The sequence below is a fragment of the Mus caroli genome, unplaced genomic scaffold (genome assembly GCF_978045245.1).
Source record: "Mus caroli unplaced genomic scaffold, Mus_caroli_1 scaffold_2, whole genome shotgun sequence".
NCBI classification, from domain to species: domain Eukaryota; kingdom Metazoa; phylum Chordata; class Mammalia; order Rodentia; family Muridae; genus Mus; species Mus caroli.
In genome coordinates, this window is record NW_028227257.1 from 41,232,672 (window position 1) to 41,256,266 (window position 23,595).

The window sequence follows — 23,595 nt, forward strand, 5'->3', positions numbered from 1 at the left end:
TCATCTTTCTGTTCCTTCATATACACTCTACACCCTTGCACCCCCCCCAAAAAAAAATAAAATAAAATAAATTTTAAAATCTTGTCATGAAAGCTATCCCATGTCATGGTGTGTCACACAGTATACTCTTTTGTCCACACATCTTTACATGTAGATGTTCATTGCAATGAGTCACTGGTCTGGTTTGAGGCCTCTGGGTTCTGCTGCACTATCAATACTAGATCCTCATAGATACTCTTCTCAGATACCCTGCTGTTGTCCTGTGCCATGGAGAATCTGCACCTTTGGATCTGTAGGGCCAGCCCTTCCACACTCTCCAGAAGATCATGGATGGAGTAGATGTTGGGATAGACCAACTCAAAGTCCTGAATCTGGCACTGGCATATAGCCGAGTTGGTCAATCCAACAGCTCTCCTGAACCCACACCACCAGGACTAGCTTTCTAGCTCTCCCTGGCTGTCTAATTCTCCCAATACAAAATACAACCAGGCACAGGGTCAGCTCCCCTGCTCTCATGCTCTCAGCTCTGGCTCACCTTTACCTTTGCCACCAGTGCCAGCTCTTCTGTGCTGCCCAGACAAGAAGCAGGACTCACTCTCTTGAGAACTACAGCCAGTGACAAGTGGGGCCATCTCTCCCTCTCTTATGACTTCAGAGCCAGCTTGTCCACCTGTAATAAAGCAAAGGACAGGAGTGGAGATGAGTAGGTCATGACTCCCTCTCCCAAAGCCATCCCCAAATAGATTTGGGGTGGGACCCACTATCTCATGGTCATGCCCAGCCAAGGGATATGGCCAGCTCTTCTTCTTCTTCTTCTTCTTCTTCTTCTTCTTCTTTTTTATTAAATATTTTTATTATGTATTTTCCTCAATTACATTTCCAATGCTATCCCAAAAGTCCCCCATACCCTCCCCCCCCACTTCCCTACCCACCCATTCCCATTTTTTGTCCCTGGCGTTCCCCTGTACTGGGGCATATAAAGTTTACAAGTTCAATGGGCCTCTCTTCCCAGTGATGGCCGACTAGGCCATCTTTTGATACATATGCAGCTAGAGTCAAGAGCTCCGGGGTACTGGTTAGTTCATAATGTTGTTGCACCTACAGGGTTGCAGATCTCTTTAGCTCCTTGGATACTTTCTCTAGCTCCTCCATTGGGGGCCCTGTGATCCATCCAATAGCTGACTATGAGCATCCACATCTGTGTTTGCTAGGCCCCGGCCTAGTCTCACAAGAGACAGCTATATCAGGGTCCCTTCAGCAAATGCTTGCTAGTGTATGCAATGGTGTCATCGTTTGGAGGCTAATTGGAAATTAACAAGGCCTCAGGTTGCAGCTGGGACCAGGGACATCTATATGGCCTCTGGTGGTAACAGAGACCTGGGACATCAATCCAGACCCCAGCTACCATGGCCCCCAAGGAAGTAGCATGGGCCCAGATGTCCCCATGGCTTCAGGCTACTCAGATCAGAAGCCCCCAACCCTAGGGCAGTCCAGCTATCAGATATCCACATGGTCTCCATTAGCAGCCCAGACCACAGATATCCATTTGGTCTTTGGTGGAAACTTAGGCCACAGACATTGATTCAGACCCCAGCTTCAGCAGGACAATGGACCCAGCCATGGTCCTTGCTGGAAGCCTGGGACAGGACCTTACCATGGCCTCCACATATCTATCTGTTCTTCAGGTCTCCAGTTCCACTTCTCTCTACAATGTATGAACCAGTTGACTTCACTTTCACTTCTGTCGCTCCACCATGCCCTCCATCTTTCTATCTCTCCACTACACATCCCTCCATTGTAGTGGTACCAGTGGCCAGTGCTTGAGAGTCTTTCTTCTGACTATGCCAGGTCAGTGTGGCCAGGGCTTGGGTGACTTTCTTTCCCCTAAACCTTTATATTTAAGCTTTGAATGCCTCATTGCTCAACTCTTGGTAAATTCAGTTAATTGAATCAAATTAACATAAAACCATTAAATTATGAAAACAATTTTTGCTACTGTGTGTCTGTCAGTCTGTCTGTGTGTGCATGTGCGTGTATGTGTGTGTGTGTGTGTAAAATTTGTATTACCACATGTGGCACATCAATCTCCCATCATGTGCTGCCAATGACTTGCAAGTTCACCTGGAAGCAGGATTTCTAATTTTTCATTCTCGTTAGAATTTTATAATCTTCAAGTCCCTCTCAAGGTCTTGGGATACAAGTACTATACCTGAAAATGTAAGGTGGCTAAGTTTCTAAAATGTAAATTTGTCCTGAAGAGACTGGGGATTTTATATAAATAGTTGAAAGATTTAGCAAGTTTGACAATTTCATTCTTGTACATGTTCATTCCAGTTCAGTGAAGGACCTGCTTGGTGACACTAGGGAAATTGTTCGACCTTTTTCCTTTTTTATTTCTTCTTCAAAAAGGGATCAAACCACTTCCTGCCCCCTTTGTCTGATCTGAGAATCTTCACTGATGAGATTAAAGTAGTGGAAAGGTTAACGAAAAAGATAGCATTCACTTGGGGACTGGTTTTCTTTAATTATCCACCCAGGGAATATTTGTGGCTGGCTGGCTCCTATCTGGCTGGCTGGCTATCACTCCTAATAGTGATAATCAGATAGGGGTCACGTTACTATCTGAAGCCAAAAGCCCATAGGTGATATTTGGGAATGCTCACCTCAGAACCAGGGCAAGCTCTAACAGTTTGTCACAGTAACTCAAAGCAGCAGGGAGTTCAACTTCTGGGAGTCTTTAAAAAGCTGGGATTATTTTGAGGGGTTTCTATGCACTGGTACAATCACCCTGCTCAGCAGCAGATGCTGGAAGGAAAAACTGGCAAAACTAGAGGTGAAGTCTCCAGATGCAGGCAACTATGGCAGGGTCTCCTGCTTGGATTCTGAGCAAGCAAACCTGCCAGCATAGATTCTGATCTTCCTGGAAGCAGTAAACACTGTTGGATAAGACCCTTCAACAGAGGACACTATATGAAACATGCATTACCCTCTGCAACACATTCTCTTGGGATTCCTCCCCATCCACCAGAAGGCAAGCCTTGCTATCTTGAATGCAGGATGCTGAGTAACTCAAGGTCTTCACACCCTCGACTCCTGACATTTTAAGGTTCAACTAAACAAAGATCAAACTAAGGATGGAGGTATAAAGCCCTTGTATGTCTTGTATCTCTAAAATTGTTGTTACCTTGCTAAATGGTCTTGTTTTTTGAGATGAGGGTCAAAGATGACCAATATTCTAAGACATGTAACAAAATGTGTGAATTAACATCTCTGTGTCCATTTGGAGCTTTTGGAACACAGCCATGTCTTCCTTTGTGCGCTGTCTCTCGGTGGTCTTGCTCAACAATAGCACAACTGATTTGAAAGCTTTTAGGACCCTCCAACTCTTTGATAGATCCACTTGTCTGTCTGCTCTTCTCTCTAACCCTGATATATCCAATGGACCATGTGCTTACCTTACCGCAACACTGCCCGCGGCACCACCTCACAAAACAGCCTAAAACTGACAGCCAGTGATGATCCTCACAAGAATTCTCATGATGAATTCATTTCCACCCCAGTGGGAATAATTAGGAAATCTAGTAAAATGATTAAGACTCTATACACCATACTCCCAGCATGAAGACAAAATTTTAAAAAGTTCTTCCTTTGTCAACATTGGTATGAGGGGTGCTGGCACCATCCGCTCAGTGCCCCATAGGTCCCCTTTAGTAGACTCTCAGCTACCCAGAGAAGACTTAGGGTTTTTAAAGAATGGATGCCAAGCTGGGAGGTGGTGGTGCATGCCTTTAATTCCAGCACTTGGGAGTCAGAGACAAATTTCTGAGTTCGAGTCAGAGACAAATTTCTGAGTTCGAGGCCAGCCTGGTCTACAAAGTGAGTTCCAGGATAGCTAGGGCTATACAGAGAAACCCTGTCTCGAAAAACCAAACCAAACCAAGCCAAACCAAAACAAACCAAAACAAACCAAACCAAACCAAACCAAACCAAACCAAACCAAACCAAACCAAACCAAAACAAAACAAAACAAAACAAAACAAAACAAAACAAAACAAAACACAAAAAACAACAACAACAAAAAAGAAGTGATGCCAAAAAGCTTTTCCATGCCCTACCTCTAAACGCAACATGCTTTTCTCTATGGCTTTACTAGGGAGCTGCTGCTCTAGTTTGGGAGATGTGACAGGCTTTCCACTTAGCCAAGTCAGGTAATCCTAGGAGGCAGTGACATTGGACAGGTTGCCACTCTGGCTTCTCAGTGTTCTTAGTGTCCTAAGTATAGACTCTTCATTCCTAACAGTTAAATGTTTGTCACCAGCACTTTGATTCCTCAGCTTTTAAGTCTGACTAAAGGAAGCTACGTATATTATATTATGCGGGAACATGGTGCAGTGTTGTTTACTTATTTGCATGTGTTTAAGGCTGACCATGTAGAATGAACATCTCATGTCTTTTTCTTCCTTTTTTTTCTTTTGCTTTATTCTTCTCTCATACAATACATCCTGACAATAGCCTTCTCTCCGTCCTTGTCCCACTCACCGCCCATCTCTGTAGATCCACTACTCCTCTCTTTCCCTTCAGTAAACAAACAAACAAACAAAAACAGGCTTCCAAGTGATATCAATGAAACACAGCCTAGCAAGATACAAATAAGATACTATGCATAAACCTCCATCTCAAAGCTGGAGGAGGCAACCCAGTAGGAGTAGTAGCAAGCCAAAGAGTCAGAGACATCTCCATCCCCATTGTTAGGAGCCCAACAAAACCCCCAGCAAAAGAACCACAGGATGTATGCAGAAGACCTAGCACATACCCATACAGGCTCCATCAGTGCTGCTTCAGTCTCTGAGATCCTATGAGTCCTGCTGAGTTGATATAGAGGGCCATGTGTTCCTGAGGCTCTAGACCCCATCTACAATCCATTCTCCCCTCTTGTTCAGGGTTTCTGGAAAGCCCCACTTAATATTGGTGGTGGTCTCTGCACCTTTCTTCTATCAGCAGCTGGGGAAAGTCTCTCTGATGATGACTGGGTGAGTCACTAACCTATGATTATAGCAGAATACCATTAGCAGTCATTTATTGACTTTTGTTTTGTTTTGTTATGTTTTGTTATGTTTTGTTTATGTTTTTTCAGACATGGGCTCGTCTAACTTGAGGTATCTCACTGAACAAAACTTGTTCTCCCTTGCTAAATAGCCATTGATTGAAGATGCTGTTCAGGTAGATATGACAGATTATAAAATTTTTCTTCTTGCATGAGACATGCTTCAGACATGAGACTAGACTGGTCTTTTTAGCTCTTTAAGCAAGCAACCATATTGATGAAAGTTCATGGGAGAAACTTGCCTGTCTCACCCAAATACACTATAATGCAACATCCTTCCCTGTCCTTGGGGTATCATACTCCTTTTGCCCTATTTTTGGCAACATTACCTGAGCCTTAAGTGTAGGGGTTGTGTCATGGTTCCAGGCCAGGCAAATATGGTAACTTATTCACTGTATTTTAACTAATTGTGAATCTCTATAACAGCATCAGTTGGCTGAAAAATGAAGCAGCCTTGATGAGGGGTGAGAGCTACACTTATCTGCAGGTATAAAGTTAAGCATTTAGAAGACCAGTGAAAACTATATAGTTTTAGGCACAGTAGTAATCAGTTCTTCTCTAAGACCTATGGCCCCTCCAGCTACATGATCTTGGTTAGGTTTACAGTGCTAGGCATGATTCCCTCCAACTGAGTAGGGTGTCGCTCCAGTCACATACTCATGAGATACCTTGCTGGTCCAGCTGTTGTAGTTCTGAGGCTTTACATCTGGTTAGAGCTGTTTATCACTCCCATCTCTTGGCAGCTTGCATAGCACGTTTCCAACATTATGAGAGCCAACCCTCAGGGGAGAAACTTCCAAGTAATACCAACTAGACTTCTTTTTTTTTTTAAATATTTTTTATTACGTATTTTCCTCAATTACATTTCCAATGCTATCCAAAAAGTCCCCCATACCCTCCCCCCAACTCCCCTACCCACCCATTCCCACTTTTTGGCCCTGGAGTTCCCCTGTACTGGGGCATATAAAGTTTGCAAGTCCAATGGGCCTCTCTTTCCAGTGATGGCCGACTAGGCAATCTTTTGATACATATGCAGCTAGAGTCAAGAAAACCCTGTGGGAAAAATCTGTAGTATCTTCAGTAATAGGATCTTATCTTCATGTTCTGACAACAGCCAACAGAAATGAGAATAATTTATGTTGTTTTAGAAGTTTCTTGCCCCCCACCTCATTACCAACAATGGAAAGAGAGTTATTCCTTGACTAGCAATGGAACCTTTGTTAGATAGTCTATGGGTACTACATACACTTAGAGATATATCCTATCACATGGGCATGATGTATGTGTGTGTGTGTGTGTGTGTGTGTGTGTGTGCAATTTATCTCTACTTATATAATTCTGTAAATTTTTAAATGAGCTTATTAAATCATAGGCCTCTGTATGGGTTTGCCAAACATTTTTAAATGTTTCCCCTCCAATTCCCTGTGTATTGCCCTCCCTTCCACCCCCCAGTTAAGTGCCCTAGTTTCCTCTTTCCACTTTATAAAACCCATATCTTCCTTCCATCTCTAGAGCTCCTTAATTTTCAAAAGCTTTGTGAAGTTAACATCACAAGATCTGTGCACATCAACGTAGGAAAAATATAGTGCTAATGTTCTGCCAATCTATAAATTAAGAATAAATTATTTAAATTCAGTAACTCTGATTTGAAACCTACTCTTGATCTCTCTCCCTAGAAATATCGGCAAGCATTCAGAGGCCCCATGATGGCTACTTTCTCAGACTCCAAATGGCCACTTTATGCAGATTCATTTTTTTAATTATTTAAAAGAGAACGATTGGAGATCATATACTGGGGTGTGATCAACAATGCTCAAGCATAAGTTATTCACATTTAAACTTGTTGAGACACTCTACAAAAATATGTATCCTCAGAAATTCTTGAATATACATTTATTTTTAAGGAATATAAAATGGATGAATGTTTAAAGGAACTGATTCATCCAAATTTTAAAACTCTACTCAGCAAGAAAAAAGTAACACCATTAATATATATCTATATAAAATTGGATAAGTGTCTGTTAAGCCAAAACAAACACTATAAAATGTGCACAATCTGATTATGTAGTATTACTCAAAGAAATTTGGAATGATAAAGAACATTGTGGTTTACAGAAATCATGTAGCAAAGAGGCCATAGACATAAAGGTGTCAGCATGGTGAAGCCATGATAAAGGAACATTTCTGTATTTTGGTTATTCTGTTGATTAAAAAGAGTTCCATTGCAATAAACTCATACACATGTATGCATGTCAGTATGAACATGTTTTATATATTTTACTAATGTTGACTTCCTGATTTGAATATTGTGCCAGATACATTCATATTGTTCATATTGCAGGAAGCTGAGTGAGGGTCTCCTGGGATTATCCTGTATTTGGTCTTATGACAGTTCTTGTTACTCTATAATTATTTTAAAATATAAATGTTAAAACCCTAAAATTTACAAGAATAGATGAGAAAAATCGTAAACCAACAAACAGAACATCATCCAAAGCAGGAGTGGAAAGTCTTTCCTTTGTGTTTTCCTTGAGTTTTACTACCAAACAGGGCTAAAAGTCCACAACTGACAGTTCTGGCTTCTGTTTTGGCTTGTTCTAACTGGAAGTTCTGCCCTTGCTAGTTTGGGAGTGGCATTTTTAAGCTTCTAATAAATGCACTCACCCTGTGGTTATATAATAAGTCAATACATCATAAATCTTATTTGCATTTTGTTAAGACCACAGAAATACACAATGTCTCACACATAGTAATTTTCTGAAGATATCTGTGTCAGTCTGAAAGAACTAAAATAATATTTACTGGGCTTTGATGTTCAGATTTGGACATATGGGCCTGTCCTTACTTTCTGCATCCAGGCTCCTCTTCTTAACTACTATCTTAAGTAAAATTAAAATGGATTATGCATTTTAACAAATAGGCACTTTTAGCCTTATATGTGTAATTGCTGCAGCTTGGTTTTAATTCTCCTTTTTCTGCTGTAATTGTGATAATAATGGGATGTCAGAGTGCAGAGACTCTCAAATTTAAGAGAGGTCCATCCAAAATGAATGTGTTTTTCTTGCCAGAAATATCAGTTGTTAAATCATCTATAGCTAACACTGTCACAGTGCCTCACAACTAAAATTCTTCTGTTTAAAAAGTGAGAGATGTAAGAGGGTCACCTGTTTATGAATTAACAGACAGTCTAAACCCAAAGATAGCAGATTCAAGAATCAGACATCATTAGATTAAAGATTAGAATCATACTAAGTTATTTATTAGTGATATTTCTCAACATTCAAGAGTCTATAAAATGGGATGGACACAATCATCCCTGATGAGGTGTTCCAGAAAATAAAAAATGAACACACTCACAAAACAGTGGTGACTTCTCTATATTAGCCTATTGTGACACTCATTTTGCTCCCTGAATATTTGCTCCCTCGTTTCTGTTACTCTCTAAATCTGTACTATCCAATTCTATAAGAATCCAACAACTATAACTAAATTAAACTAAAATTAAAGTAAAAGTTTTTCAGTGCAGTAGGAAGTACTCAGTAGCCTATGTGTCTAAAAGCTATGGCATTGTACATAATATATTACAGAAATCTTTATAGTATAAAATATTGGAAACTTCTCTTGAATAACTCTGGAGCTAAATCAAAATGCTGGCTCTATGGATTTTAGCCTGCTTATCAAAGACTTATTCATTAACAGTTAATATTCACAGAAGGTAAGGGATAGGTCACACTAGGAAGGAAAAATATAATAGATAGTTATGGATAAATGGATTGAGAACTGGAATGGTAATATCAAATGGGGAAAAGGAAGGAAAGGAAAGTGAGAGAAGGTATTGGTAAAACTCAGGGCTGTTTGGGGGATTAATGTGGAATTTTCAAATGTGATATAGAATACATTCTCTCTTTTATTCACACCTGCTAAATTGAATATTTTCCACTATCTAATAGATCCAACTTTTAGTAGGATAGACATCTCCCTTTATAGCTTATAATAGAAAGATTAATGGTAAATATAATGATCATTCTGATCTATACCTGCCATCCATGTCTGTTATGTTCCCTTTCCCTGTCCCCAGTGTGTGTGTGTGTGTGTGTGTGTGTTTATTCTAACAGGAAGCTTACCATAGAGACTCAGGAGATGGCCCAAAGCTTATTGACTTCTCCTCAAAGGAGAGTTAATACTAGATAAGTCCTCACTTCTCTGCTTTTCTTAAAGGATTCTTGAAATGAAATTATACTGAATAGTTGTTGAAAGGAAACTGGGTTGAGTATTCCCAGGGGCTACAGAGCACACATATTTGTAAAATCTGCCATAGGAATGTGCTTTAAGAAAGCAGCGCTCATTCAGACTTCAGGGAAAATCAAATAGAGTTGAGTCCAAGCCAAACTAGAAACAAACACAAAATCTAAGCACACAAGTGATAATGGTGACTAAACTACAAAAGGAAGGGACATTAAAAACAACGGTAAGGCACAAAGATGAAGTTAAGAACTAAAGTGTGGTATGCTAACACAGGGTAGTGTGCTGTGTTCTCAGACAGAAATTAGTTTTGGCAGATAGGTTTTGTGACTGCTGCCAGCCTGTGCAAGCTGTAGGTTGACCATCACATTTCAGAAGTGCACAAGATGAAGGGATGAGAAAACGGTAATAAAATACAGCCCCCACATTAGAGCACCTGATGCTACAGTATCCGAGTTAGATGCATTCCCTGGCAATACAATGGCAAACAGCACATAAAAATTATAAAGAAAAAATGAATACTCCAGGGAACAGGAAGAAAAAGGTGATTTTAGTTTATGGAATCTTTGACTTTGTACAACACTTGGTCTGAATTTTTATAGATTCCCAGATGCAGAGATGCTCAGAGAGACAGAACCCAAATGTACAGAAAGCAAGTTCAAAAGCAAGAGTTGTGGAAATAGACAATACATTATCAGCATATTTCCTCGGCATGGACAACCACTAGTAACTAACAGAAAGTAACTGCTAGAAACAGAGAAATGATAGAGAAATCCTACCTGAGTCAAAGAGGGCCGACATGCTGTCTATGGTGATGAATGGAGAAGAGAAAGCAAAGAAAAGGTCATGGTACCTACCCTTGATTGGAGCTATGAAGGCTGCTGAAAAAGTAATTGTATTTTCAGAGATAGGTTGTCATTCTGTTTGAAGCAGGTGTCAAAGATAATAAACTTGGTTTTCAGATTTCCAATCAGCAAACCTGGGGTATTGTGAGTTTCTAAATGAACATGACACACAAAGTGTGTGAGCCACCCACAACTCATGGTTTATTTAGATGACAATAAGGAGAATTCTCAATGGAGAAAACAAACAGATAGGTGCAGGGAACCAGCTAAGCAAGACCTTGAGTTCCTGCACACGGAAGTAAGGCCTCAGGTTCCCATCCTCCATCTCCACCCTTCCCACCCCACCCTACTGCCAAGATTTGCTGAGCAAGATCTTTAGGGTTTAATTTGAGGTAAGTGCCCAATTTAAAATATTTTTTGGCTCTTGATTCAGGTTTCCTTTGAGCCAAGATGATCCTTGCCTCTAGGGAATAAATGTTCCCACTGTCTAAGGGAAACTCTCTAGAGGATGCAGACACCCCTAGCACTGTTTTGGGGTGTGCTGCTTGCTACTAAAGATATAGACAAGACATCAACAGTGCCTGCAACATATAAGTTTGTTTGTTAAAATAACATTACCTTTGACTGTTTAAAAAAGGAAATGTTTTAGTGATTTATCATTTTTGAAAATTTCTCTTTCTTTATCTCCTGGGAATAATCTAGAAAAGAACATGTCTAACTCACATCTCTAATAGGAACATCTTGGACCAAGACTATGGAACAGTCAGGAAGTTTGCTAGGAATATATAAGTTCTATGGCTGTCTTTCATTTCTTACCCTAGTTTTGCTCCTCACCACAAAGAATCTTGGTCAGAATATGAATTGTAAAACATAGTCTTTGTTTATGGTAAGATGTTGAGCATATGCATCAACTAATGTTAAAAGTTAGAAAACACTTGAGCCCTAAACTTAGGGAACACATAGTATGATTATGGTCAGGATTTGACTGTAAAGTCCACTGTGATAATGAGCCACATAGATACTATGACTATGGTCAGGATTTTACCCTAAAGTCCACCGTGTTGAAAATGGCCCACATAGATTCACATGGAGTGGCATTATTGGAAGTGTGAACTTGTTGAAGTAGGTGTGGATTTATTGGAGGCAGTGAATCACTGGTATGGGCCATGATGTTTCAGAAGTTCAAGTCAGATCCCATTTTACTCTCTCTTCCTGCTGCCTGCCAAACCAGATGCAGACATCTATGATACTTTTCCAGCACCATGTCTGCCTGTGTGCAGTCATGCTTCCCTTCATAATGATAATGGACTAAGCTTCTGGACCTATACGCAAGCCCCATTTTTTTTCCTGTATAAGAGTTCCTGTGGTCATGGTGTCTCTTCTTTTCACAACAATAGAAATTTAAGACATCTACCAACACCATTTCTGCAGAGGAGAATTCTAAGATAAGACATATGTAACTAATAAGCAAATTTCTACAAAGTCCAGATTACTTACATATCTACTTATAAAAAAGGATTGATGAAGGGAAGAGTTCTAAAGATGATCACTCCATAAACACATAAGAATTTTTTCATAAAGCTGCAGAAAATAATCTACCTAGGGTGACTGATCTAAAACTATAATATTGAGGATAGTTGAAGATACCCAGAATGTTATACTGGCACAGGGACATGGACACCAGTTTTCATAAATTGTTGCTGATCAACTATAATGCCATTTAAGCAACAAGTTATTTAATCCTGGTAATCCCTGAGTTAGAACTAGAAATAGCTAGAACAATCAGTTAAAATACAAGAGTTAAGGCGGGCCTTTTCCTAAACAGAATACTGATTGCTATTGAGATATCATTACTTTTAAACCACTATAGAAAACACCTGCTCATATACGAGACATTCTAGATTGACAAATTTTAATGATAAAAAATGTTGCATGACCATGCATCTTTGACACACTTTTGTATTCATTCCAGAAGTATTTTTCTAGCTCTATATGGATAAATTGAATAACTGGATCACCCTTCGATGAGGAATAAGTATATACTACATTTACTAGGTGAACAAAACTGTCAGCACTGATGAGGGAAAATGTACGTTCTATGCTTATGACTGTAACAAGGGCATTGCATGTACTACTATGTGTAAGACCGTGTAACTTTGATATAATCATGAAAATGGCCTCAAATTTTCCTATGGTAAAACCAGGCTGATTATCTAAAAATGCAATAGTATGACTAAAAGGCTGAGTAAAAAGTCTCAGATTAAAAGAAGTCTCAGATTAAAAGAAGAGATGGGTAATTAAATTAAATATATAATTTTAGATTAGATAGTCCTCTAAACTGTATACAAATCATGATTGACTAAAATTACATAAAATAGAATCTTTATGCCTAGGAAATACATCCATCCTTAGACTCTACAAATAAATGTTAATCATAGTAATTACATATGTGACCTACATTTTAGTAATTTACAAAAATAAATGTATTTATATGTCTGTATTTTTGCATATATACTGAAATATGATTGTCAAACAATAAATGAATAATGGAATAAATATATTAATGTTTGTTACTCAATTCATTAGCAGCTTCCCTGTATGTTTCGGTATAAAAAATATTTACTACAAGGAAAAACCCAGGATTAGATATAACCTTTACTTCAGCAAGTATTTAAAGAATAATTAGTGTCAATTCTTCTTAAGCTATTTTTTAAAAATGACTAGGCAATAATACTTTCCACTTTACTTTATAAAGCCAGAATTAACCTTACATAAAAGCCAAAAAAAAGACTCAACTAAAGAAAACTAATAGACCCAATTTCTAATGACAAAAGTCATCAAAGATAGCAACAAACCCAACAACACACTTAAATTGAACACACCATGTCCAAGTTACACAAGAGTATTTTACCATACAAAAATTAGCTAAAATGTTAATAGTTCAGTCTAATATTTTCAATGAGTAAAAATTATTTTTGACAAAATTCATCACTATTTCATGATGAAAATGTTCAACACAGTAGGAACAGTATGAAAGCATTTTCACATAATAAATGTAATATGTGAAACCTGAAATCATTTCAACAAGAAGGAAAAATGTCTACTCTGGTCACGTCTGTTCAACACAATACTGAAATTGCTGATCAAAAGTTTTAGGCAAGAAAAGTAAACAGAGGGGTTCAAATTGGAAAAGAAGTAAATGTATCTTAGCTAGGGATGGTTATTCATGCTTGTAGTCTCGTCAGCTGGGAGGTTAAGGAACTTAAGACTGGACTGCTGACCATTAAATTCAAGGCCAAGCAAAGGCTTATGAAGACTCTGTCTCAAAACGAAATACTATGTATCTTCTTCTATTCAGATGAAATTTCCTTATACTTAGAAATTTCTATAGACTAGCAATTCATTATTTTTTGAGTTCACAGTTCCCATTTCTAATATCTGTTTTGCTCTCATATCAATTAGTTTGTCTGTTGAAAATAATTATTAATGTCTTTGACTATTTGAATGAGTAAATGAACTCAACAAAAATTTAAGACACAGAATTAACACATTATTATGTTATATATTCCTTTGGGATAGCAACCAAATCTTATATTCATCAAAATTCTCCACAGGGGACCCAGCAGTGTACTGTGGACTTACATGCCCTCAATTTTCATTAAATAATGATGATAATAATAAAAATAGCTAATGCCTGCTGAGAACATACTAATTCCTGATGGTGTCCTAAGTATTCTGTGTGGCTTAAAATATTTAATCTCTAATGATTTTATGAAATATAATTTACAACTGATCCTATTCACATAAGAAACTGAGACCTGGAGAGCTTAAATATTGAAGTCAGTAAAATGACAGAGCTGAACATAAAACCCAAGTTTTAGGTCCCAGAGCACATTCTCTTACCTGCCACACTATGCTATTCATCTTTAGACTAGGTTGAAGTCATGGCATCTGGTGAACAGCATTATTGTAATTTTGTTTTGTTTTGTTTTTTGTTTTTCGAGACAGGGTTTCTCTGTATAGCCCTGGATGTCCTGGAACTCACTTTGTAGACCAGGCTGGCCTCGAACTCAGAAATATGCCTGCCTCTGCTTCCCAAGTTCTGGGATTAAAGCAGAAGAGTATCTGTAGGTGGAGGGACTCTCAATGTTATAGGGTAGCCATGAACCCAATAGCCTGCAGGGGCGGGGGCTGTATGATTATATCATAGGGTAGCTGTATACCCAATAGCTTACAGGGGGTTGTATGGTCATTTTCAGTATCATGTTTGGATGGATACAACTTTGTTCTGGTGTTGTGGTTGCTTGTTCCTCAAGATCAGCAAAGACCCCTTCAGTCCCCATGTGTCTTTGAGGATGTTCACATATAACTTTTTTACAAGTCTATCTCCTCTTGTACTACTTTTTAACTGTGATAATGCCTCCTCCTTCTAAAAATAAATTTTGATCTATAGAAACATGTATTTCCTTACTTTACTAAAATGGAGAAGGATGAGGACACCTTTAGCTGACTTTGAGTGGATTTCCTGGTATGTGTGGGCAAAGAAAGATGCATAGCTTATGGTCAGATTTAAGTCTCTATGCAATCTCTGTCATTGTGAAACTATATAAAACACAAAAAGAAAGTTCTTCTTAAGGTGCATTTGTAGTTAAATTTTAGTTAAGCCAGCTACAGAACATGGCTACACATTCGTTACATGATGTCTCTCTAATCAAATCCTGTCTTAAGAATATAAGTGGTCAGGATCAAGATCAATATCCCTCTATTGAGGAAAGCAACATGGCAAAGAAGTGTGGAAATATGGAGGACAGCAGAAGGATTAGGAATGGGTATCCTCATAGGAACTTTCCAAGTATTTCTCAGATAGGAATGTATTGTGGTCCCAGCTCAACCTGGGAACAAAGCAGCACGCCAGGTGGCTTAACTTTGTGATCCAAGGAGACTCGGCCTTAGTATCCATTTCTAAGTAGATGGATGAAATGGCATCATCAGAGAAGGCCAAGGAACATTAGCCTCACAGGTCAGAAAGTCATGCTAATCCAGACAAACAACAAAGTGGACCTAAATGATAGCTTCATGTTTCTGCTCCAAAGTCCAAAAGCAAAATGCTGTGTCAAGGACCAAATGGCCTCTCTGAAAAGCCAGCCTACCATACTTACATCTATTGAGCTTGCCCGTGTATGATTAAGACTGCTTCCACTTAGAGGAGATCCCAAAGAAAAGGGCAGTGTTTCACAAAGTGTGAACTGCATACATTGAAGCAAGTACAGAGAAAGGCTTGGGAAGCTGAGAGCCTGGAAAGGGGACCTGGATGTCCTAGTGATAGAAAGAGCAGAGCAGAGCAGAGTGAAGGTTAGATACACATTTCCAAACAGGAGAACCAGGTGACATGGAGAGGTCGGGACAAAAATAGTATTATAGCAGTGTCATTTGACAGGATTTCGTGGAATTATGTGTCAGAACTATGAAGGGGAAATGGAAAATAACTTGGGCTGACCAATGTTTGGTTACCCTAATTCAGGAGAAATTCCTGAGATGGCTTTTAAAGTTAAAATATTTTCTTTTCTTTTTTCTTTTACTGTTTTAAATTCATTTATTTCCTGGCTAAACTGTGGAGGGAAACAAAATTTAAATGATTCAACATATGTCACCCAGAACTACTTAGCCCTGAGTTCTTTTTCAAGACAACCCTCATGAGAGGTCTATTTTTGGTATGTGCAGATTTCCATTTCAACTGATGCTTTTTTCCTCCTCTTGTATTCAGCCTGGGAGCCAGTTGGGATTCTTAAAAAGGCCTGCTGTGTTGCTGAGTGTCCTGGAAGAATACAGCATTGCAGTGGTTCAGGGGAACCAATAAATCATGACCTGGGAACACCAGCCACGGTGCCCTTCTGTTCTGCACAAAGAAAAGGAAATACTGGCTCTCTGATCTATTCCTTTGTGGACACAGAACACCTGGAGATTATGAGGGGGTGCAAATTAAAACTTGGAAGCTAGAATTTTTCTAAAATGAGTAAACTTGGTTTTTTTGGGATTATAAAGGTCTGATTCCAGGAACATAGAAATAGTAAATATCCCTTCCCCTTTGCTGTGGGTGGTGCTGGCCAACGGACAGAGGACAGAGATGCTGTCTGGAAAGCCTATGCCTGTTTCTCCCTGTTCTCTCAGTTTGCTCTGGTGAACAGGATGCCACATCTTTCTCATGGTAGAGCTAAATACTACGACCATCAATGGAAAGAGAGGCCCATTGGACTTGCAAACTTTATATGCCCCAATATAGGGGAATGCCAGGGCCAAAAGAATGGGAATGGGTGGGTAGGGAAGTGGGGGGCGCTATGGGGGACTTTTGGGATAGCATTGGAAATGTAATTGAGGAAAATATGTAATAAAAATATTAAAAATAAAAAAAAAAAAAACAAAAACAAAAAGAGAGCAGGCTGAGCAAGTCAGGGGAAGCAAGCCAGTAAGAACATCCCTCCATGACTTCTGCATCAGCTCCTGCTTTCTGACCTGCTTGAGTTCCAGTCCTGACTTCTTTAGTGATGAACAGCAATGTGGAAGTGTAAGCTGAATAAACCCTTTCCTCCCCAACTTGTGCCTTGGTCATGATGTTTGTGCAGGAATAGAAACCCTGACTAAGGCAAATTGGTACCAGGAGTAGGGTATTCCTGTGACAACCTGACCATGTTTTGGGGAGGACTGTGGAAGGACTTTGGAACTTTGGGCCAGAAGATCCATTCAGTGTTAAGAGCTCTGTCGAATGTTGTGTAAGAGCTTGGAAGATAATGTTGAGAACAGTGCAGAAGATGGAGGCCTGGCTTGTGAAATTTCAGAGGGAAGATTAAAGACTCTTATCAGGGCCATTGCTGTTTTGATTGTGAAGATTCTGTAGTTCTGGTTAGCTGGGGCTGAAGAATCAGCTGTGATTAACAAGATACCAGAACTATTAAAGCAAAAACTTTGCATTACTGGGACTATTGATGCTGGTTAGCCAGAGCTAAGAAATTAGTGGTGATTAAGAAGAGACCAGCATCATTGAGGTGACAATTTCTGGGAAGAGTTTTTTGAGAGTACAGAGGCTGTGTTCCAGAGATAACCAAGGTTGTGCCTTGTGCTACAGTGGGACTAGGTAATGTGTAAGAGTCACCCAGGTGGTACTGGTTTTGAAGGCATGAAGGGGTCACACAGAGCAGCTGAGACTCAGCACTGTGACTCTCATAGAAGGCCATTGGTTGAAGGTGCAGCCTCAGTTGCAATTGATGCCCTAGGACTGAAGGGGTCATGCAAAGGATCTGATGCTTAGAACCATGAAGAAAGCCTATGGGAGGCTATTGTTAAAGCCAAGTTACAGTGGAAGACAGCAGCATTTTGGAGATGCCAGTACCATGAGATGACTACCAAGAACAGCAGCAGCAGTGGAGTACAGGCAACTGGAGCCTAGAAGACAACGTGTATGCTACAAAGGGCATGGCTGGAGAAGTGACCCAAGCCCTTGGAGGAGCCCAGAAGATCGGCAGAAAACACAGAAGAAGAGGACAGAAAGATTGTAGGAGCCAGATAATAGGTAGACTGAAGGAAAATATGTCCTTTTGGTATAACATGGCTATTACACTATCATCTCAGAGCAGTTATGATTGTATGGACAATATCAAGCCAGTCAACATTTTTTCACAGAAAGATGAGAGGATCATGAGACCTGACATCTAGCTGAAGAGTGATTGGCAGTTGATGGCTGCTAGAGAAGAGTCAGTTTTCTTATGGTCTGTTACTTCTGGTAGGTTGCTCATGATGCACTGAGTATCACTGCACTCATGCACATGTGAGCATCAATAGATTCAGTGGGAGTAAAAAAGAAGACAAATGGAACATTAAAAGTTGCAGGAAGATAAAAAAAAAAAAGAAAAAGAAAACTAAGGGGAATGGCACTTTCTGATAGGTATCTTCCTGAATAGATATGCTTCTTATGAAAAGCACCTTAGAAATTAAGAAAATGGATATTCTGTTCCTTCCTGAAATACATCTGGAATTCTTCTCTATACATGCACAGCTGCTAAGCTTTATGCTTAGCCATGGGTTAAAGTGAGAGACACAAGAGGATATGCCATGTAAATAAGTAGAAGGCACAGGGTTAGCGTTCTCTCCATGAGACAGAATTTGGTGTTCTTGGTAGAGTCCAAGTTGAACTAGGAAATGTTCACAGAGAAATAATTCAATCCTTTTAGTAATGTGATGGCTAAGTGTTCTCTTAGTACCTCTTGAGGCCACAGAAATATTCAGAACGTTCTCTGTCATTTACAAAGTGGATGGTCAGACACAGTCACTTGGAACCCTAGTTAAGAATAATGAGTTTGTGGATAGGGTTCTTATTTTTGCTGTGGCCTTCTCTAAAACTTGAAAAGCTAATCAGCCTGGAATAATACTGCTAAATAATATGAGTAGAAAATTAACTTTGATGTGTTTTTAAAATGTAAAATTCATCTGGTTTAAGTAAATTATATAGCTGTAATTCAATTCTTCCTTTAACTAACTTAAACAAGTTTCAGAGAATAATTTGAAAACTAAAAAATGGTGAAGCAGTTAACAGGATACTTTGTCTGATTTACTCACTTTTATCAAGCAAAACCTCTTTCCTCCCCTTAGGAAATGAGGAGCTAAAAGGAGACTCGTTTCTTCTGTAGTAATTGAGGTCACAGTAATTTGTGTCTTGCAAAATCAAGGATGAATACAGTTGATTGAAGAGTTGGTTCTTGCTCACTTTTGGAGACACTCCTCCCAGTGTGTGGATGTTAAAACGCTATTAAACCTAACCCTTATGGCCTCACACAGCAACGTCTTCTTACTTCTGAAGGCCCATGAAATGAAGGGTTTAACAGCTGCATTGCTGTCTATCAAGGGCTTTAAAAACAATGTCATCTACTATTTCTTTCCCCTTGGGTGCAGTTTTGAAAGGTATTCTTTTCTGGTAAAGATTGGAAACAGGAATGATGTCCTAGAGGGCAGTGAGTGCTGTGTCAAGACAATGCTTTTCTTTTAGGAAATCACTAAAACTGAGAGGCAGGTGAGGAGGGAGGAGTGCCAATGTCTCTAAAATGGAATGCTACTAAAGAATAACTGATTCTTCCCTACTGAAATGATTCCAGTGTAATTAATACCTGATGACAGTCTCTCTGTCTCTGTGTCTCTCTCTCTCTCTCTCCCTTTCTCTCCCTCCCTCCCTTCCTCCCTCCCTCAGTATGTGTGGTGGTGGTGGTGGTGGTGGTGGTGGTGGTGGTGGTGGTGTGTGTGTGTGTGTATGTGTGTGTGTGTGTTTGGGTATGTGTTTTTGAGTGTGTATGTAAGCAAATACTTCTGTGGGTATACAATACAACCTAAATTCCATTTTTACCTATAGTATTTATTGAACCATTTGAAGACGTAGCACTATCACTTGGAGCAGAGTGTTTTTCCTGTGTCTCAATAATATCCATTTAGTTTTATCAATGTATATCTGAATATATATATCTCCAAAATACACACACACACACATCAATTTGAAGGATTGATCTTAAATACTTCAAGCTTAGCTGTTGTTCTCCTGGAGGTGAACACAGAAGCACACATTCTTAACAAGAAATCCCATTGTTTTCATCAGAGTTTCAGAGTAGATTTGAAACTCTTACCACTCAAAAGATAAGATAGATTGCTTACAGGAAGTATGCCACTTCTGTAGGGATGAAATTGAGCCCACTCTTGCTCTATAACTCAGGCTGCCTTTGGTCTTTCCTTCTTCCTATACCTAGCTCACACTTATTCTTTCCTGTCTCCTTGTTTTATCTTTCCCCTTGAGGAATCCTTGACCCTCTGAATCATACATATGTAAGAGCTATCCCGTTAAACTGTTTTTCTAGAAATGGTAAATATGAAGTATAAGAATTTATTTTGTTTTACCCTTAAAAGAAGGCGTGAATCCATCTAGTAAAATTTTATGCATTGTGATCTCAGATTGAAGTCACTTAGCATCCTCATCCTTCTGAACCCTCATCATGCCACCTATGAAAGATGATCTTAATTACAGACCTAGACACATCCCTTCCCTAAACCACAGAAGTTCACCAAAGAACACACTTTTCTTCCATAGGAGGAAGAACAGCCAAAATTACTCTGAAGGAAAGTGAGGGCTATTCGATTTTCATTTTCATTTGTATTCTGATCACACAGTCTTATCTCTGAGTTGTATAATTTTACCTCTGAAATAACTTCAGATGATACAAGAGGCTGTGCCAGTGTCCTCTCTACAAAGAGAAGAGGGCACAGGGTTAGGCCAGAATTGCTTATCTAGCATTTCTCATGAATTTAAAGAAAGAAAGAAAGAAAGAAAGAAAGAAAGAAAGAAAGAAAGAAAGAAAGAAAGAAAGAAAGAAAGAAGAGAAAGAAGAGAAAGAAAGAGAAAAAGCATCTTTTTAAAAAGCTCAGTTAGAGAGGCACTGGGCAGTTTCACAGGTTAGATTTTTACCATACAGAAGAACCTTTCCAAACAAACCCTGTGCCAGTTTCCCACCCTGTGGGACAACATACAACACAACTACCCCCTACACACACACACACACACACACACACACACACACACACACACACTCACACATTCTGGCTTTTGCAGCTGCATTATCTGGCTCTTTTCACAGGAATAGCTAGGATTCTCTCACCTTTCCCACCACCTTTTTGGATGAACACACCCCAAGTCTCTTCTCAAATAGGTATCAACATCCATGTTTCCCCACCACCACCCCCTGGAGAGCAGAGGGTGGCCAATTATCTCTTGATGGTTCTGAGAAAATCGCTGTGTAGAATGAAAGTGCTTCAGCTAGTTTGGAAAGAGATCATTTTAGGTAATCTCTGCAGCTTCTGCAAGTCTCTTATGATATTCCCCAAATCTAATCATCTTCCGTATTTTGCCCACTTTGCTGAACAGCGGTGAGTGTGTGTGTCTCTGTTCCATTAGCATTAATGGGAATTGGGAGCACTTACCAGGATGCAAGCTTTTCCCTGGAGATGTAATTGTGTGCATTAAGATATCAAAACACAAGAGGATACGCATTGAAATGTGGTGGATTTATATGATTGGCTCCATTAACACTAATGGGAACGAGGTGGTGTGTTCCCATCACACTGACAGGGCAGAGGACCCTTGTGCCTCAGGAGACCCAAACTTGCAGACTGACCTCACGCTTGCACGTCGTTCGCTATCTGGTTGGATATATTCAGCAGAGACTCCTGATTGAATACAAATTCCAGCTCTTTACCCTGATTGCGATCAGTCTTGGGTGTGGTTTTAAATGACTGTATAAGATTGACACCATAAACCACATTATAAATGTCAGGCCAGCCCATTTATAATACAACTTTAAATAACACAAACATCAGAGATGTCCATTTTCTTAGTGAGCAGATGGATAATCTTGACCAACAAATATCTCTGCCTGCTATATGCCTAAACTACATAGCAGATAAGCTATCCCTCTCAGGAGCCAACTTTGCTTTCCAGCCTTAGAGTAAAATCACATTAAATTACCTTTTGGTGCTTTTTTTCTGCTATCATTTAGGATAACCTCTTCCTGACTGAATATGTTTGATGCTTAATATTTTCTTGATTACACAGCCTCAATATCCCAAGACATAAAAATAGAAAGTATAGCACATCTTAAAGAAGATAACATGGTCAAAATTACATGCTATGTGTTCTTATTTGGCAAGGAGTGAAAAACATGAATACAAGAAAAATAAGCAGTAAGTTTAGCAATTAAATGCATGAAATTAGATAGCCCTGGATTTCGATCAAATGATGAATGTGTAATTTTGATCTAGTGATTTCTATCTATCATCTACCTACTTACACACCCACAAACTAATCTTTCATGTAATGTGTATGCACATTTTGTAACATTGGAGAAGTTATTGATGGCCATAATAATACTGCACTAAACCATTATCTTAGTCTCTTTCTTTATTCAACTCTGTTAATAAGTATATACTATTCTCTTTGTACATTAGTATGTAAAACTTTATGATGAGTCCATTAAGATAGATTATTTCAAAATACCATACAAATATTTGTCTAAGTATGGAATCACGTAGGAGTTATCTCTTTACAAATAGCATTTAGGTTTAGCTCACTAAAGAAGATAGATTTTAAGCTCGACCTGGAGGCACATAAATAAAATCTCAAGCCTTGAAATGTTGAAGCAGGAGTGGCATTAATTTGAGACTAGCCTTTGCTTAATGAAAAAAAAAATCAAAGAAAAAACAAAGAAAAGCTTTGCAATTAAGTACTAAAAGTACTTCATTCCCCCAGGCACGCCTCTGAAGGGAAACACAAAGGCTGGGCCTGGAAGAACTTCAAGTCACTCAGCAGTTCAGTTGGTCCAGTTTTTAAGTTTAAACTGAGTCCCACAACTGCAGGCATTTATTCAGAGCAGTTTGGATGAAGAGAATGGGAGCAAGCAGCCAGCAAAGATATACATCTGTCTCTCACACAAATTACGGACTACAGTGAAAGGGGACATCGTCTTCTGCAGTCACAGTCCCAAGTGGGACTTGGTGAACTACTTCATAGTCCTTGCCTTCTAGTTTTCCAAATGCTTTCCAGATGCAAAGTCTAAAGCTTTTCCTTCTCCAGAGACAACAAACAAACAAACAAAACAAAAATAAAAGCAAAAGCAAGACCTTCTCAAGCTAGATAAGTGCACTAACAAAAGGAAGATGTTTGCTCACACCTCCCTCAGTGCTCAGCATCCGACAAGCAATCCATAATCCAGAGCTGAGAAGGACGACCATTACCACAGTCACTGCTGATGCTATCTGTAAACCGTTGTTTTTGTTTTTGTTTTACAATTTTTATTAGATATTTTCTTCATGTGATATAGATATTTACATTTCAAATGCTAGCCCGAAAGTCCCATATACCCTACCCCTGCCCTGCTATCCAACCCACCCACTCCTGCTTCCTGGCCCTGGCGTTCCCCTGTTAACCGTTGTTTTAGTCAGTGTTTCCTTCTCAGTTTGCTGAGAGATACGGTGACAGGTAACTTTAGGAAAAAGGTAGACAGAAGTTCTAGTGCAACATTTGTGCTCCTCTTGTGACTTTGAACGAATTGTGTCACTGACTTTACCTTGGTCATATAACATACAGGAACATCCTTTCAGACGCGTGATCTAAGTCATCTATCTCTGAGATGAGTATTTATATGCAAGTGATTCATTGAAGAGCCACTCTCAGGAAAGTGTGGCATAGTAGTTTGAATAGGCATGGCCCCCGTGGACTCGTTTAGGAATGGTTGGTCATTACTTGGTGCAACTGTTTTGAGAAGGATGAGAAGGATTGGGGGTGTGGCCTTGTTGGAGGAGATATGTCAGTGTAATAGGCTTTGA

At 39.3% G+C, this 23,595-nt stretch overlaps 1 long non-coding RNA gene across 4 annotated transcripts in view; it reads right to left on the reverse strand.

The window, feature by feature from the left end:
• LOC115030388 (uncharacterized) overlaps nt 1–23,595 on the reverse strand; it is an 87,955-nt gene that overhangs the window by 43,917 nt on the left and 20,443 nt on the right. For 2 of the 4 annotated variants that reach the window (XR_015044842.1, XR_003835983.2), the window contains exon 4: nt 536–670. This is a non-coding gene — a long non-coding RNA (uncharacterized LOC115030388). Of the gene's footprint in view, nt 1–535; nt 671–4,813; nt 5,044–23,595 lie in introns of all 4 variants that reach the window. The other 2 variants (XR_003835984.2, XR_003835985.2) reach the window with 2 other exon arrangements.